Below are 16,738 nucleotides of genomic sequence, written 5' to 3' on the forward strand. Positions count from 1 at the left end.
TGACTGAGTGGAGAGCGTCGCGACGCTCACGGACCGACCCTCCTCGCTCCTCCGCCTGCCTGCGTGCCTGCCTGCCTCCTGCCTTCTAGCCTGCCGCCTGCATGCCTCTATTTTCCTGCCAGCGGCGACGCGACGCTATCGTCCACGACGCCGACACCAAATCTGACACGCGTCGACTTGCTGCTTCCGTATCTCCATTACTTTTACCCCCCCCCCCCCCCCCGCAACCACCTCCGCACGCCTCAATCTTCCCAATTCATCCCTCATTTCTTGGCGCAAAACACAGACCCAACTCACGATTCAACCAAATTATTTCCATACACCAGACGCTCCTCTTAGGAATGTATTGTCAAATTTATCACAATTGTTGATTTCATCGTTGAAATTCGTCAATGCGGAAAGTTTGAATTTATTTATGATTTTTCTTACTTTTCTTCTTGATCTTATTTCACACTTTTGTTTAATTACTTCGTACTTGTATCGTGAAACATCAACGTAACTTTTGCTTGAAATTCTACAACCTAAATCTTATCTCATTGTTGTACCTTCATTACCAATGCCAATCAGCTGTGTAATTTTCAAATATTTTACGCACGCTCCTGCGGTTCATTTAAATAATAATAAATTGTTCCTTACCAGCAACCACCGATGCAAATTGTATTATACGATTTATCCAGAATAAATTTATACATTTCTTACCGCAAACCACCAGTGTAAACTGCGATCCACTATTCAAGCGAAACAGTTTCATGCAGATCTGATTAATTTCATCAATTACGATAATCATCCATGCTGCTATTAGCATTATTTTCTAATATATTATAGTACCTTTAAATATATGTTTAATATAACCGAAAATACTTGCAGACTTTTTTCACGTAGTGTTAAAAATGTCTTTTTATGCCATTAGAATGGCACGATGATTCCAGTTCAAATGTATCGATTCAGTCGTCAAACTTGGATGCTTAATAGGCTAATAGCCTAGAACAGGCAAGACACTCTATATTAGACAATTATGTACTTTCGTCATACTAATTAGTTGTTTACTTTCCTCCTAAATAATAAATTAATTATCAATATATAAACAAAACACTATCCTAAGTTATCGTCTTAAACGAAACTTTCTATTTGTTCATTGAAATTTTAGTTTCAAAAATTATTCATGTTTATGATTGAAACGTACGTAGGAATATCATACAATTTTATGTTGCGTTGTGCCAAATGTTACGTTTGTCAAGTCTCACCACATGTCACGACCGCAGTATGCCATGCACAGGGCCACGTACTCTGTGGATAAGCCTATCACATAATTGATAATGAACGGAAGATCCCCAAAAGCTGTTGGAGGGCTAGAGAAAACTAGTTTCAATTGTTAAGACAGTTACTAGTTACTTCTCGTTAACTTTTCCAGTGACACGCGTCAATTCTCCATTCACCCTAAGTCTACCTTGTTCTACCTTGCTTCCGACGCTGCTGCATCCAAATTTAAACAGTTACCTCGACGCTCTAATTAAGTATCACGTTAGCATGACTAGAAATTTGACAATGCATATAAAATTTTCAATTTTAATACTAGATAATATCGCCTTATACTCTGTACTATTAAAGTACGTATTAGGTATATATTCCCTGTTAACCGCACTCGTGAATTATCGCATTAAGAGAACCACTTCTATATCTATAATATATGGAGAAAAGTAAGGTATGTACAGGAGTATAATTGTGTTCATTGTAAACAAACTTTTTATTAAAACTCTCTATGGCAACATCATAAGCTTTACGTATATGCATGTTCGAGTTTCTATTCTTCTTTTATACTTAATTCTTTTCACGTTTTTTCTAGCGTTCCGCGCATTATATTATGTCTAAGCCCCAACTCATTAAGCGCATACTCAACGTACGAACGATTGTGCAATCTACTCGTTTTCAGCAGTGTATGCATGGGACAAGTATATTTTACGTAAGTTTGTATGCAGTTTCGTGAAGCACTGCAATTGCAACCTACTCTACCAAAATCTCCCCTTGTTATTGCAATAAGATTATTAATTTATAAATGCATACAGTTTGGGATTTCAACAATTTAATTATCCCGACCAAAAGTTTGTCGACTTATCCTAAATCGTCATTTGTGCTAGAAATATATGTTCCTATATATGAATGGAACTGTAGCTTTACGGCTTACTTTGAAACGATCTCGATGCAAGTGTTCTTGCTGGTTAAAGCAATAATAATTTGTAAATTTTGCAAAAAGTGTCCTTTTGCATTATTTTTAGCAAGGATGTTTGTAATAAAATGAAGTAAAATCTCAGTGCGCAGTAAAATGAAGATAGGAGACAATAGGAATAATCAGTAATCCCTCTATTGTTTTCCTATATTACTTGAATATTGAAATGCTTTTCAACTCCACAAATTAAATTTTGCCAATGAAACAATAAAGTTGCTTAATACTGGACTTTGAGAATAACAAGGTATACAATAAATGTAGTATATATGTAGTATATACATACATATATATCAAAGCTTGATTATTTAAATCTCAAAAAAGTTATCCAATGACATGCTGAAAGTTTGTTGTTACAGAATTTTTAGCTAATCATTGCGTCTCTTTAAAGAGATTATGAATATTCAAGTAACTTTTTAGCGTTCATTTGTTTTTTGTTGGAAAGGGTTGAACTGCGTTTTAATTGAAACGAAGATCAGGTCGGGGAGCTTTTCACAATTGCTGTACTTGAAGACAGTTAAGCGCGTTTAGTAGAGTTTAAGATGGTTTATGCACGACCTAGCTATCCTACAAAAAATGTTGCTGTACAAAGGCAAAGCGTCCTTGTAAGGGGCAAGTACCCTAACACGTGCAACCAATTTTACCCTGACAATTTCCCAAACCACGCTAATTAACGACATCCTTTATACATAATAAAACAGGACGAAAAAGTCTAGCACCAAAGCTTTTGTAATATACACACGAATTTTCGGTCCCTCAAGCTTCATTAATTAACCTATCTCTTCAAATACAATTACCGGTCCATAATAAAGGGATGATCTCTACCTTTTTTAAAAACCAACTTTTACTCATTAGTTCACATTTAGTCTAGCGAATTCGCTATTACATCAATTAATTGACACTGAAGTTTAAATTAGAGTATATGGTAACTTTAGCTTGGAACACCTGGAAAATGAGTATAACGAGTTGTTAACGAGATCTAATATTTCTTCTGCTTGGATATATCAATCGATCGCCATATTGTTTAACGCAAATCGATTACATGGATTTATGTCCGGCTACCATTTTGCGAATTAGAATTTATCGTCTGATCCACGCGCACCCTCTTTTACACGTGGGCGTCGGCTTCTCTCTATTTCTCTTTCTCTCCCCCACACACGCACACACACACACTCTCTCTCTCCCTCCCTCTTTCACTCTGCTCCATTTCGACAAAGACTTACAATCTTCTGGTGCTTTCAAGCGTAATACCGTCGGGACGTTGACAAGATGCAAATTAGTCCTTTTTCTAGAACAGCAATGTTCTTCAAGTACTTTTTTCACCAATTCGCAATAATTGGCAGAATTTTCAACAATTTCAATCTTCAATAATTTTGTTATTAAGTGGATGAATGTCTTGAGGCAAAAATTGTATTGGGTAGGTTCTTTGTCACTAGAAACAGCATTCGAATCAAACTTTATACGTAAATTTACAATATAATGCAAAATATTAAAAGCTAATAGAGTGCAAATTTGGAATCTTATCAGTTTCTTATTTTTAAGATACATTTGCAAAAGCCTACATTAAAAGAATTGGTTATATAATACTTTTGTAGCAAGCTACTTGTATAAAATACATTTTGTAGTAACAAAACTGCTGTGAATGTGTTCACTAATCGATCTATCGTCTTTAAGCACCACGAATTGTTATAAATAAATAAAATATCGATACACGTTCGTTCCAGACACAAAGTACTGGTCATCGTGTCAAACATAACAACATTAAATATGCGAGTGTCTGGAATGGATCTATCTCCTTTAAGAAATTTTTTTTGTTCAAGTTTTCAATCGAATCAAATGTAATGGTGAAATTCATTACTCGCGGTACTGTAGAAAAATTCATTGGATAACGAGTTTTTACTTATATCAACCTTTCATCACGTATATTTTTTTTTCTATTTTAATAATACATTTTAACCATCTACGAAGGCAAGGTTTTCCTAGCATTTGGACAAAAAGGCCCATTTTTCTTTTTACCTGCTTCTCTAACAAGAAATAACATATTGCTGAAGAAAGTATCAGCAATTCCCGTTGAAATTGTACGTTATCAAGCTTATTAAAATAATTTCACTGAAATTTTGTAAAAAAAAATGATCCAGCAAAGTGCAATCTTATGTTTTGACGAATTCCTGTTAATTGGATTAAATTGAATGGGTTGCTGGCGTGAAATGCAATTTCTGCAGAACTTCCATTAAAAGGCCATGCAACATCTGCATTCTGGGAAATTCTTATTGCTTGCCTCGCTAATATTCCTATATCTTTTATCTCGCTCTAATCATCTTTACTTTATTATCTAACTCCGTTAAATTCACTGTGTAAAACTGCAAACTATGGACAGAAAAATTACAGTATTGTTTTATTTTTTACTTTGTAACTGTAATCGCGTTACGTATGAGACTGCGTAACGCTTGAATTTAAAAGTGATATATCTTTTTAAATGCAGTTTCACAAATTTTCCATGCAATACATAGAGACGAATCTACAAAAAAAAACCATAAATTATTGTTTATATACTTGTAAACAGAATGGATGAACAAATTTCCTACGAGAGCTGGTAATCTTTATGCTTTCAAATCCCATCCAATTGAGAACCAGCAGTAATGGTTGAATCCGTTTACCATTTGTACGTATATACTACTCTACGAACCGTATATATTTCTTATTTATACAGATATTCATTTTTCTATCCCAGTGACATCTATATCGCAAGATCTGCATAAATATGGTAAAGAGCTACGACGAGGATGCGATACACGACAGATGTTACGAAACGTTTGAAAAAACGAACAAATCAAGTTTCGTTTAACCCGGACACATACGAGTCAATCATAACTTCTCCACAAATCTGTCTGATAGATAAATAAAAATTCTACTTTCTAATGCAGTAAATTCAAAGCATACAAATTTTATGCGATGGAAAAGCTTTTACTTGGAAATAGCAAAGCTCGTACTTAAGAAGCTTCTCGGGATATCGCCAAATCTAGAAATCCCTCGAGGAGTTATTTAAATTATCGTAGGATTTTATGGAAAAGAACAGAAATTTCATCTGAAAATATTTAGTTTACTGATTAGGGGTAGGTAAATATTAATATAGGAGGAACGAGGAATCACAGGATTAAGTAGTAGAGATAGCTAATTATGGTGGGAAAGAATTAAGTTTATTGTGAGAAATTTAAACAATTCCGGTACTTTTTCCACATCGATTACTTCAGACTGTGTTTTTATCTTCACTTTGCACAATTTATCAATCGTCGAGTTTAATTCATGATGTCTCATTTTCAATGCTAATATTTAATCGAACGAAGAACGGTTCGATGACACTCCTGAAGCAAACTAATCCAAAGTACTCTTTCCTCGCTGTTGAAATTATAAGATCTTTCTGCAAACAATTCCAGAATGTCCAAGAAGCTGGGTATTTTTTGAAGCTGCGTTCACTATATATATATATATATATATATATATATATATACCTACTTCTTAAAGAAATACATCACATTGAATTTTCACACACCACGTGATCTCGTCCCTATGAATTTATTTGACAATTTTACTTATCGAGAATTTCCATTTTCATCAAAGTTTCTCTCAATAATGATGACTTTTTACTTAATAACTTTACAGCTTTTGTCTGAGTAATTTAATCTTATTTCTATCTCGTTGATTTCAATCGATACTTTGCTCCCCAACGAAGTCCTTTCCTACGCATTTATCTATAACTAAAACATTATTTCTCTGTTAAGAACTTATATTAAGTTGCTGGTGAAGCTCTTAACGACTTTTGCCTTTGAATTGTCTAAAGAAACAATGATATTTTTTTAGTCGATTCAATAACTCGTAGAAGGGACACAAAGTTTATTTATTCATCAATTCATAATGGTTGCCTGTAGTTAAAGATCAATACAGGCCCGGAAGATATAAATATATTAAGATTACTCTGCTTTGATAAAATTATAATATTATCTAATCTAATACCACTTAAGACAAAACTGTTGGAACATCCTCACAGTTATCTATAGTAGGATCAGATACACCCAGGCGATTTCTAAGCTACACACATATAAACCGTATTCGAACTAGCAAGGAGAATCATTGATCTTGCGTGAGTTAAGGTTTAAGGTTCACTTTGGACGAGAGGAAACTCTATCTGTTTATTATCAGATTAGCAAAAATTCACTAAAATTGATGGCAATTTTACCAAGTACCTTGTGTTATTTACATTTTCATAAAATTACCTAAATCTTGTCACTGTCGTTATTTATGCAATAAAATTTACTATAGTTTAATTTGTAATTTTAAACACATTTCTTACATTTCAAAATAATATAAAGATAAAGTTGGGATAGATACAGGCAAGTGCGAGGTAATAAAAAAATTTGTATGTATTTTCAATTTATGGTCGAGCGTGATTTTTTGAAGAGTGCAGAGTGTTGCGTTATATGGCGTTAGTATGCAAAGCTTTCGAATGCCGATTTGTACTGTTTCCACTTTGCCTGCACTAATACAGAGTGGCTAAATGCGAACAGCATCGCCAACGTAACGCCACATTTTCATCGCACCATGCAGCTACAGAATTTTGCCCTGAGCGCAATATACGTAGGCTGAAGAGACTAAAAAAAAGATAGAAACAAATCCGTTTTAATTCCACTGTGTGATTGAATAACACTAACGAGCTTACATTGTAGGCGCGTTCTCCACAATTAAAAGAATGAATCGCTCAGAAACGCCGTTGCACAGTCAGCATATATAGCGAGTTTTATCTCCATGTAATATAATTATTTTTATACCAACCCCTCCCCCTCGCCTTTTGCAAAGAAAACCCTCAAATCTCTATTAAAATTCTCCGATCTATTAAGAAGGAAAGGTGGAAGAAAATTAAACTTTCCAAATAAAAATTCCAATGTAAACTAATCTTCATTTGAATATTGCATTGGGTTCTAAATTTTAGCTTTATAGTCAATCACTCCTTGAATAGTGGTAAACATTGCGAAAATTTCGTAATTTTGCCGAGGCCACGCTCTTCGTTTTACATCTCGAAACTTTTGATAGTTCAGCTTTTAAGTGGAATTTCGATAAGTTTGCACGGGAATCAGAGCAATTTTAGCTGTTTTAGGAAACCACTGTAGGAAGAATTCGGGTACCTGGTCATTTCTGCATAGGGTTTAATTAAATGGAGAAGGGTGAGAGTCCTAGGCTGGCAAGGGTAATAAATCAAGCTAATTGATGAGCGATAAACCCCTGGATAGTTTGATAATCTGCGGGGAAGACGCGACGACGACATTAAAATATTGCCTTGCAACGTTACCTCACTCCCTTATCCTCTTTCTACCACAAGCATACATTGAAAAGTAATCCAATTAACCCAACGCTTGTCAAAGTGGAATTCGTATTAAGACCCCCTCCCCCTCTCCCTCCCAATATGTACTAAGATTCAAATTTTTTCTATGAAGCTCGAGAAGAAATACATTCTCACAATTTATCACTGTGAAAGTGGAAAATGAATAGGGTCTAGTGGATGAATTCCGAAAAATAGTGTTATGAAATGGATGAGAGGGTGTATGAAGGGAAAAATAAGGGATGGGTATATGGAAAGGGATGAGAATCGAGGCATTTCTGGCAAGATCGATCGATAAAAAGTGGAACGGCACAATTCGTTATCGTCGGTTGGTGGTCGAGCGGATTGCGCAGAAAGGCAGGTGTACGACGACCCTTTATGAAATTGCCACTTACACGGCCGTGGCACCCCTACACCAGCACACTGGCCGATGCCAAAAGTCGTTCATCCGAATGAATGTGTGGAAATTGGCCGGCTAGCTGTTTTCCACTTGCCACTTATACTCGGATGGCCCTCCTCTATACCTTGCGTAACAGCCAGTACGTCGACACGGTCGTCATGGAGACCCAACCCAACTAAATACAAACAATCACTCCTGATGATAACACCAATAGTCTTTGTATATTTCAACTGTTTCTCATATATTCTTCAAATCCGTAACTGCATGGATTCTTTTCAATGTTCGAGCTTCGATATAAAAAAAATGATTTTATTTATAGTAATTTGCTTCATTTGTTTCAAGAGCTTCTTTGTTAATCCTGATCCGTGACAGTCGGAAACCCCCACGGGCTGCAGAGATAGATGCAGATTAAATTCGAAATGTGATTTAAATGGATTTTATTTTCTATCGCAATCCCCTCGTTTGGCAGTTAGTCAGTCAAGCGTGACCGCGATTCGGCAAAAATGGATATGGGACTGTGACACTGGCAGAAACTGTGGAAGAGCAGTCTAGTCAGCCAGCCGCGTTGATAGACGTTTTCATTTGAAGCCACGGTCACGCTGCTTCTCGTTTCTCGTGCCACTCACCCTTCAAGCTCCCACAATTGCACCGAAAACGCGCGAAACGCCAGAAACGTGCTAAAACTGAAAGAGTGAAAATAAGAATGCAAGAAACAAATCATTGACTCTTGCGAGAGAAGATTTTCCAAGAAATTTGGTAAAATTAGCTTATTTTAAAAACGTAAATTTATAGTAATAAAGTTTCAAAGATTACCACTTGATATGAACATATTGTATCTTAATTGGGTTTAAAATTTGTAGGCAGCTTGAGAAAAGATAAATTACCAAGGGTTGTTACTACTATATAGTCTTTTTTTCGAAAAATCAAATTATTGATTTATTAGATATGAGAAGTTTGAAATATTCAAATCTTTAATAGCTAGTTTTGTTGAAGTACTGATTGGTTTTTAAAAAGATGAATTTTTATTTTTAGCAATTACCTGCTTATTAATAAAATCTCACTTTTCAATTCAAGATCGACTTTGGCCTTTTCAAAGTTAGAAGACACAAGATTCCCTTGCCTGATTTGTATCTATCATAGCAACAAACTGTATTTTTGTAATATCAATGAACTCAAAATATTTACAACGAACAGAAACTTAAATTAATCCAGACGTAAAATAGTAGCGTGAGACACTCAGTAGAACAGCCTACGTTTTGTCAGACAACCGCAACTTTTCCATTACGCTAATAAAGTGTGTTGCAGATTAATAATAGTTTGAAAGTAACTGTCAAAGAAAGAAGGTTTTTGGATTTAATTTGTCAGGACATTTAGGACAATTACCCTACATAGCCATTTATTAGCAACGGTATAGTATGTAAGTTTGTTCTTGGCTCATTTGGGAACAAGCAGAAAGACTTTTGAGAAAATCGCCAACATACCGTAAGTACGGCGAGCTTTCAACAAACTGGAGACACTTTGGACAATAGTTATTTGCAGGTAGAGATGAAATTAATTAAAACTCGACTGAAGTAAACTTTAATGGTGCATGGGTCCTTGCAAAATGCTTACGGTGTAATCTATGTAAACTGTATTTGGCAAACTCTCGTTTTGCTTCATAAACCTGCTGTGCAATAGAATGACTTGGTTCACGTGCATAGGAGAGGGAAAATAACCAGTTTTTCCATTACATATTTGTAGGGTATCCGCTATTAGAGATAAAACTTGGATTCAGTTACTCAAGCGGAAATTAGATCTAGGAGAAAAGGCATATGCCAAGTTAATAGACAGCTCACCGTGGCTCCTTAGATTCGGAAATATCCTTGGATTCCGAAGCTGCCACCATCGTTGTTGTTGCTTAAAACGTTCCTATATACTTCTAAGTCCAAGTTAAACTTTTTTAATCTCCACAATACCAGAGAAACTCTACGGCATATCTACAAAAACTATCTACTCGCCATAATGCGTTTCCCTTTAGCTTTCTACTCTGCTAAGCTCAAACTTCCAACACTCACTCCCATCTAATTATTTACGAACACACTTTTACACTTTTATTCCTTTATAATCCCCTGGTTTTATTTTATAAATACCAAAATTTAAACAACAATATTTATCAAACGAGACAAAAGTTTTAATCTCCTATATACATTGAATATTTCTTACAAAAATTATTTTCTAAATTTATACAGAAGAGCACAGTAACAAATACTGTTTAATGAAAAATTAATATTGAAGTAAGATTAATGCGAATAGTGTTTTCAAACTTACTCGAGCAGCAAATTACGTACCACAGAGCCAAAGGTGACGCTTAAAAACTAATGTTTAAAAACACAGTGAAAATAATCAAGCCGTGGATGAATGTTCCACCTCTGGGTGAAATTTTACCATCTCTGTGAAGATTAAAAGAAATAGTAGAATATTAGATGTAAAAGTAGATAAAGTTACTGTGTGGTCAGGCATCAGTATCAAATGAATAGATCGTTGAAACTGATAAAAGATAAGTACAAAAACTAGATGAAATATCGTGAAATAATTAAGCGAAATTGCTTCTGTCCAAAAACAGCTATGAGGATGCCAGTAGTGATTGAAGGCTGTGGTGTTTATGGCGAATAGTTTTTGCAAAGTCTCAGGTTTCTTATCGTTACTGGGTGAATTCGTTTAGGCTTTTTGTAGGACAACGGGATCTTTTAGGGACTGTGCGTTACCCTCTCGACACTCCTCGCTTGGGTAACACGTAGAGCATGACGACGTACAGCATAGCTTGGGAGAAACTTATTCATACCGAGACTCTGATCGATTTCAGGTAACAACTACCTTCTCTCCACAGGCCTTATTCAAATGCGACTCAGCAGAGGCAAATCCTGAGAAGACATAGGAGAAGATGAGTCTTGCTTTTCTGAATGTTAAAACCATATCTGCTTCTCGACTACGCCTAGAAATTACGCGATCTGTCACTTCTCTCGCTCTATGCCATTCCACTTTATCTGGAACCACTGCGTTGCAAAACTTTCTGCTCATCTCAATTATTATCACGTCCCCTTTGACCCACATTATGCTCCAAAAGAATAAATAAGCTATGCTCGTTCCTCGCTCCACCATATTCTTATACGGTTCCCCTTAAATATGTCTCGGAACTCCTTATCAAACTCTATGCATATTATACCATGTAACATTGATAAACTGTATGTAACAGGAAAATATTTATCAACTTTTATCAGGAATCCTTATTATTCGTTTGCAAAATATTCCCATTATTCAGATTACTCTTCGCGTCCCAATAATTCCACCCTGCAGTTACTATTTTATATTACTTTCACCGCTAACTTTTCTAATTTTAAAGCGAGACCATTTTCAAGTCTTCTAATTTCTTGAGTATCCTCGTAAGGTCTTTAATAGTTCTTTTAATACTGAATATTGCTCAAGTTTTTGTTGTTTTTATTCCTTTCGTATCCGTATAACGAGTCTGGTATTGTTCAGAGGTAATTTTAAGAATAAGAGTCACAGTGCAGCAATCAACATTATTACACATTATGTATTTAAGTGGCCATAGCAATTTTAAATATTTCTCTTATCAAAATCCTATATAGTAGGTGTAAGGTGAGTAAATTTTTCAAATAGACTGAATTAGGTTTGAAATTGATGTGGAAATGTGGTGCTTTGTATATATATATATATAAAACTCTATTCGATCTTCTCTCGATACTGCTTCGGAATTCACTCGTCTATAATTTAGGCGATGGAAGGAAGTATCGAGTGTGCACCTACATAAATTTGAAGATCAAAGTTTGGCACGTTCTTATTTTGAAGGGACGATGTAAAGACTGCCTACGTGCTTCCTATAACGAGCACTTCGTTTCTCTATTGACATTTTTCAATAGGAAGGTAAAGCGTACAGCTCACGTAGATCGCTACAGAAAAGAACAGGCAGTCGTTCTCCTGTAAAATGACGAATAAAACTATAAAATTCCTTTTGCATTTCGTAAATGCAAGTTCCTTTTAAAGCTGCTTGTGGCGTATAGCGGGAATGAATAAAACTGCACATATCGCGTGTACAGTGTTTCTGAAATCTTACTAAAAGAACCAGAGGAATGAAGCCTGACAGAAAACTGAATCTAAGTGTAAAAAAGTTTCTTCATACTCGAGAAAATTAACACTCTCTTGCCTACGTTTGTAAACAATATCGATGGTCCGATGGAATAACTGTGCTAAAAGGTCTATTAGGAAAAACCAGATTTATGAGCCTTCCAACAAATGTAATTTTATTAGAATTTTTCACGTTGCAGTTGGAACGCGTATTTTCTCGTTTGATCTCTCGATACACTTTTGATCTCTCGCATAATTTTAAATGAAATTTATAGCTTTCGTATAGGAATAAAGGATATCTGTTCCCTGCAGTATCGAGAGAGAATACCTCGCTTTTTTCCCATACCTCAAGTAAATCTTTTGCCTCGTGTACTTCAAAATTGTATTTGTATCAGTTTGAGTGAAAAAATTTAGAGAGAGATTCCCTTAGATGTATTCCAAAAATGCATGATAATGCAAGAGGAGTTGGATTCATATGTGCGAGCTGATTAATAATTTGCACGATGCTAGTGACTCACAGCATCCAAAAGAGACATCCTGGCAGGATAAAATATAGTCGGCAGAGGGAAAATATTAAAAGCTCGAGAAGAATTGCTTGTGTGCAATATTAAGTCGCCTCAGCATTATCTATGAATTCTCTCTTTCGTATATCTGTATAGCAGAGCTCTATAATATATAATTTATAAGGCATCAGAGCGGTATATGGATTTATCATACAGTTTTGATCCGTGGCATTAAGTCGACAGTGGTGTAGAGATTCGAATTTTGGGAGGTCTCGGGGGTGGAAAAACTTTGGTCCCAGAAGTTGAGCACCAAGAGAGAATAGATTCCCACTGGGTTTTTGAAGCTTTTTTTCGAAAACTTCGTAGGTGAAGCATTTATAGTATAAAAGTGTGAGAGTATATTGCTGCATTATACAATGCAAGAATTGTATATATATATATATGTAGCAAACACTTAGTCATGAAGATTGTTAATTGAAATTTTTACTATTATTTATTAAACTGTTAGTAACATATATGTACTTTATGTATATTCAAGATTTTATATATGAAATTCCTTAGTATTATTTTTATTAATATTAGTTATAAATTAAAATTAATTTTCGTTTGTTTTAATGTTTATTTCTGGTACGCTATTCTTTTATTGTAAGATAGCTTATAACGTTTTATAAAATATTAAATCTATACCTGGATTTTTCCATTTGCATTTAATAAATCTGGAAGTATACAAACACATAAATTACCAATTTTTATCAATGGTTCAATCATTTGTTTAACAGATCTTTTAAGGTTAATGCGATTTAATGTCTCGAACATTGGAGGAGCATCGTTGCACGCAACTCAATGAGAAACGTTTTCAGCTTGCACGAAAGCTCGTACTTAATCCATCCATCGTCGTTTGCCATGTTAATGGCTTTGTTAATCACGCAACATTGCTCGATGCTACAACTACTCACAGCTGATCTTCAATATCCTTCCACATAGAAGGAATAAAAATAATACGAATGATCGATCATCTATTCAAATGCAGAACGAAAAGTTTGCCCTTGTTCAACAACAAATCCACTTGGAAAACACTATTATTTCGAGTCTAACGAGATATTCGCATCTTCATAAAATTATTCAAATCCGGAAATTGAGCATGACGTGGTTAAATAGCGAAGTGGTAATTAATTTTAGATCACACAAGTTGCTCATTAGCTCCCAGCTATGGGTATTTCTAGCAGAGCCACTGTCTATACTGCATTCCATTGTGTTGCTACTCCCATGACAGTTCTATGGAACGAAGCTCGTTAGCATTAAAGGTTTGAGGTTTAATAATTCTAAACATATATTTCTAAAACAGCCAGTTAATCATTAAATCTGGCTAATCTACCTGTTATACAGGACACGTACGTATGTCAGAGTGAAAGAGGGGATTCTTCGTTGAATTTAGTCGTTAGGTGAGTTTAATATGTTAATTATACTATATTAACGTGATAGCTCCAGCGAAAATGAAATTACAATTTTATCTGTCATAAATTTTCAAATGAAGTTCTAGTCAAAATTATTTCATCGGTACTATACATATAAGGATATTTTAGAGACGAATTGAGCTATGACGGGTTATTTGGCAAATACTGGACTATCTCTCTGCTATTTTTATTTAGAATTAATTTTTTCCACCGAAAGATCTCGCTGCCCCCCCCCCCTTCTGTAGGAATCCATGTGATAAGAGTACTACTCTTAAAAAACTAGTGGAAGCAAATTTTTCGCAAAGTAAGATAAATTCGAGGGAAGTCTGCTTTGGAGAGGGAAAAAGAGGGAGGTAAAAAATTAAAAGTACAAATTTTAACGAGCAAATCACGAGCATCTGAATTTTTGGAGAGCTTTGATATTCAGCCATATTTTTCATGAACGCACATTCGTTATTAAGAATCCACCGAGTGCTTTATTGCAGTCTCGGATCATATATTTTTATGTATACCCAAGATTCACGAGTTCGCACCGCAAACTCGGGCAACGCACACACATATATATATATATATACTTTATTATAACAAATGCCTGAAAATCGCATTCGACGGTTCTTCGTTCATAAATCAAGAGTCTAAAACAGAGAAATCTTAAAATATCAAGCTTTGTGTGATATTTTACAGACTGGGAGTAAAATCAACTTTATACTTTCGAAGGTTTGAAAGGGCAGCAGAATGTGAAAAGTTGACGAGTGAATGGAGTTCTGACAAATGAAAGCGGCGAAACGATAATCAAGCATCGATGAAAATCGTGTTAGCAGGCATGAAAGGCTGATCGATCGAGGGGAAGAAAACACAGAGTATGATAACATTATGATGTTATTTAAGCGAGACTGTTCCGCTCAGGCGGGAATTGCTAGGGCCGTTTCATATCGTATAGCACAGGTTGTTCTCCCGCGCCGCAATGCCAACCTGCTAGGACTGAGAAGGATCAATCTACTCTCGTATTATGTGTGGCCACCTCCAACCAACCGCTGCATTGCATTATCAATGAATTTATCAACCTACATATTATTCGCATAAGAAATAATTAACTGCCTGCAAACATGCCTCTCTTATTATTATCAACTTACCCACACATTTCCACAAACCTGTGATTATTTACAGTTTTATTTTTATCCCACCCCTGCCGTATAAGCACATTTGCATTATCCGAATTTTTAAACATCAGCATCGTGGATCAATTGTAATCCACGCGACGAGAAATTACGATGGACGTGCTCCTGTTAGATTGTCAGGTCATCGATAAAAGCCAAAGGAATTTTAATAAGCTTTGCGAGTTCTCATTCATGATTTTGTCGAAACGACCTAATGGATAAACAAATAAATAGGATTTGTCACGATTGCGTGCGAATTTCCAGCAATCGTCCCGAGTGATGCAAAAAAACTGGGTCAATTAGCATTAAAAAGTTTTCCCTTGACGCGAAAGATCAATTATTGTCCTCCAAATCTCTATAGTCGCTCGAGCCGATAGTACCCGGTGAAACCTATTGTCACGCTTGAAATTTTTTAATTATACACACTCTTTAAAACTGTACTGACGTGTTTCACAAATTAACATTTTTTCACCTCCTGGCAAATTCATTTATCGTAGACAGGTTTTCATTTCATTATCCAGCAAATGGAATACCAAATTATCAATTATTTTATCAACTTTCGAGTTTGATTCCATTTTACAGCTGAAGGGTGATTGAATAATGAGATTTCGCGAAACGAGATACAAGCAAATGGTAAATTGTAACAATAAACAAAAAAAGAATGAATATTGACAAAAAATGAGTAGTAATTATAGTGTACAAGGAACTCCGAATGAAACATAATCGCTTAAAGTATGAAAAAGTAGTTTTTAGTCAAAAGTAAAAATCTCTCTTGCCTGGCAAGTAGTAAAAACCAATCATAAGAGCGTCAGTGGAAAAAGTTGATGTCTCTATGGCGCAGAGAAAGCAAGTGAGATTTTTGCAGAGTAGAGAATAGGGTAAGGTTCTACGAGCAGAAAAAACCTGGACTAAAATGAAGTGTGGGTGTAGCGGAATACACACGAACAAACACGTAGAAGCCTGGGAAAATCAACAGCTTGCGTATATGTGGCTAGCCGCAAGCCAGCCAGAGAAACTTGGAGCTGCGAAATAAAATCTCGTTGTCGAAATAATTTTACGCTTTTTTCCGGCTAGCTCTTGGTCGGTTAGCCACTACAACGCAGCCTCAAATCCTACGTTTTGCCGTGTGTTCAAGTATAGATTTAATATTTATTCGCACCAGGCTTAGTACCGTTACTCGAGTTTATCCTCGAAATTCCCAGTATAGAGTGCATTCATTTTTAATCAAATGTAAACAAAATAATAATGGTAAAAATGTATTTGTACACCAAAAACTGTTAGGATTCGCCGGAAAAATTACAATGTATGGTACTACGTCCTTTGAATCGAAAGTGTTTTAGTAGAAAATTCACATTTTAATGAGAACTAATGGAGTTCTGGAATGCCTAGTGGCAATTAAGTGAAAAACAACATTGTGCCATTACAGGTTGGCAAACATTAATCCACGATCGCTTATTTTCTTTTGTTACCAAAAAAGTGATTTGTCGTTGCCCGTATTGCGAGCTTAATT

Source organism: Prorops nasuta, unplaced genomic scaffold (assembly GCF_024137725.1).
Source record: "Prorops nasuta isolate Cenicafe-Biocafe unplaced genomic scaffold, Cenicafe_Pnas_1.2 PNAS00002, whole genome shotgun sequence".
In the NCBI taxonomy this organism is placed as follows: domain Eukaryota; kingdom Metazoa; phylum Arthropoda; class Insecta; order Hymenoptera; family Bethylidae; genus Prorops; species Prorops nasuta.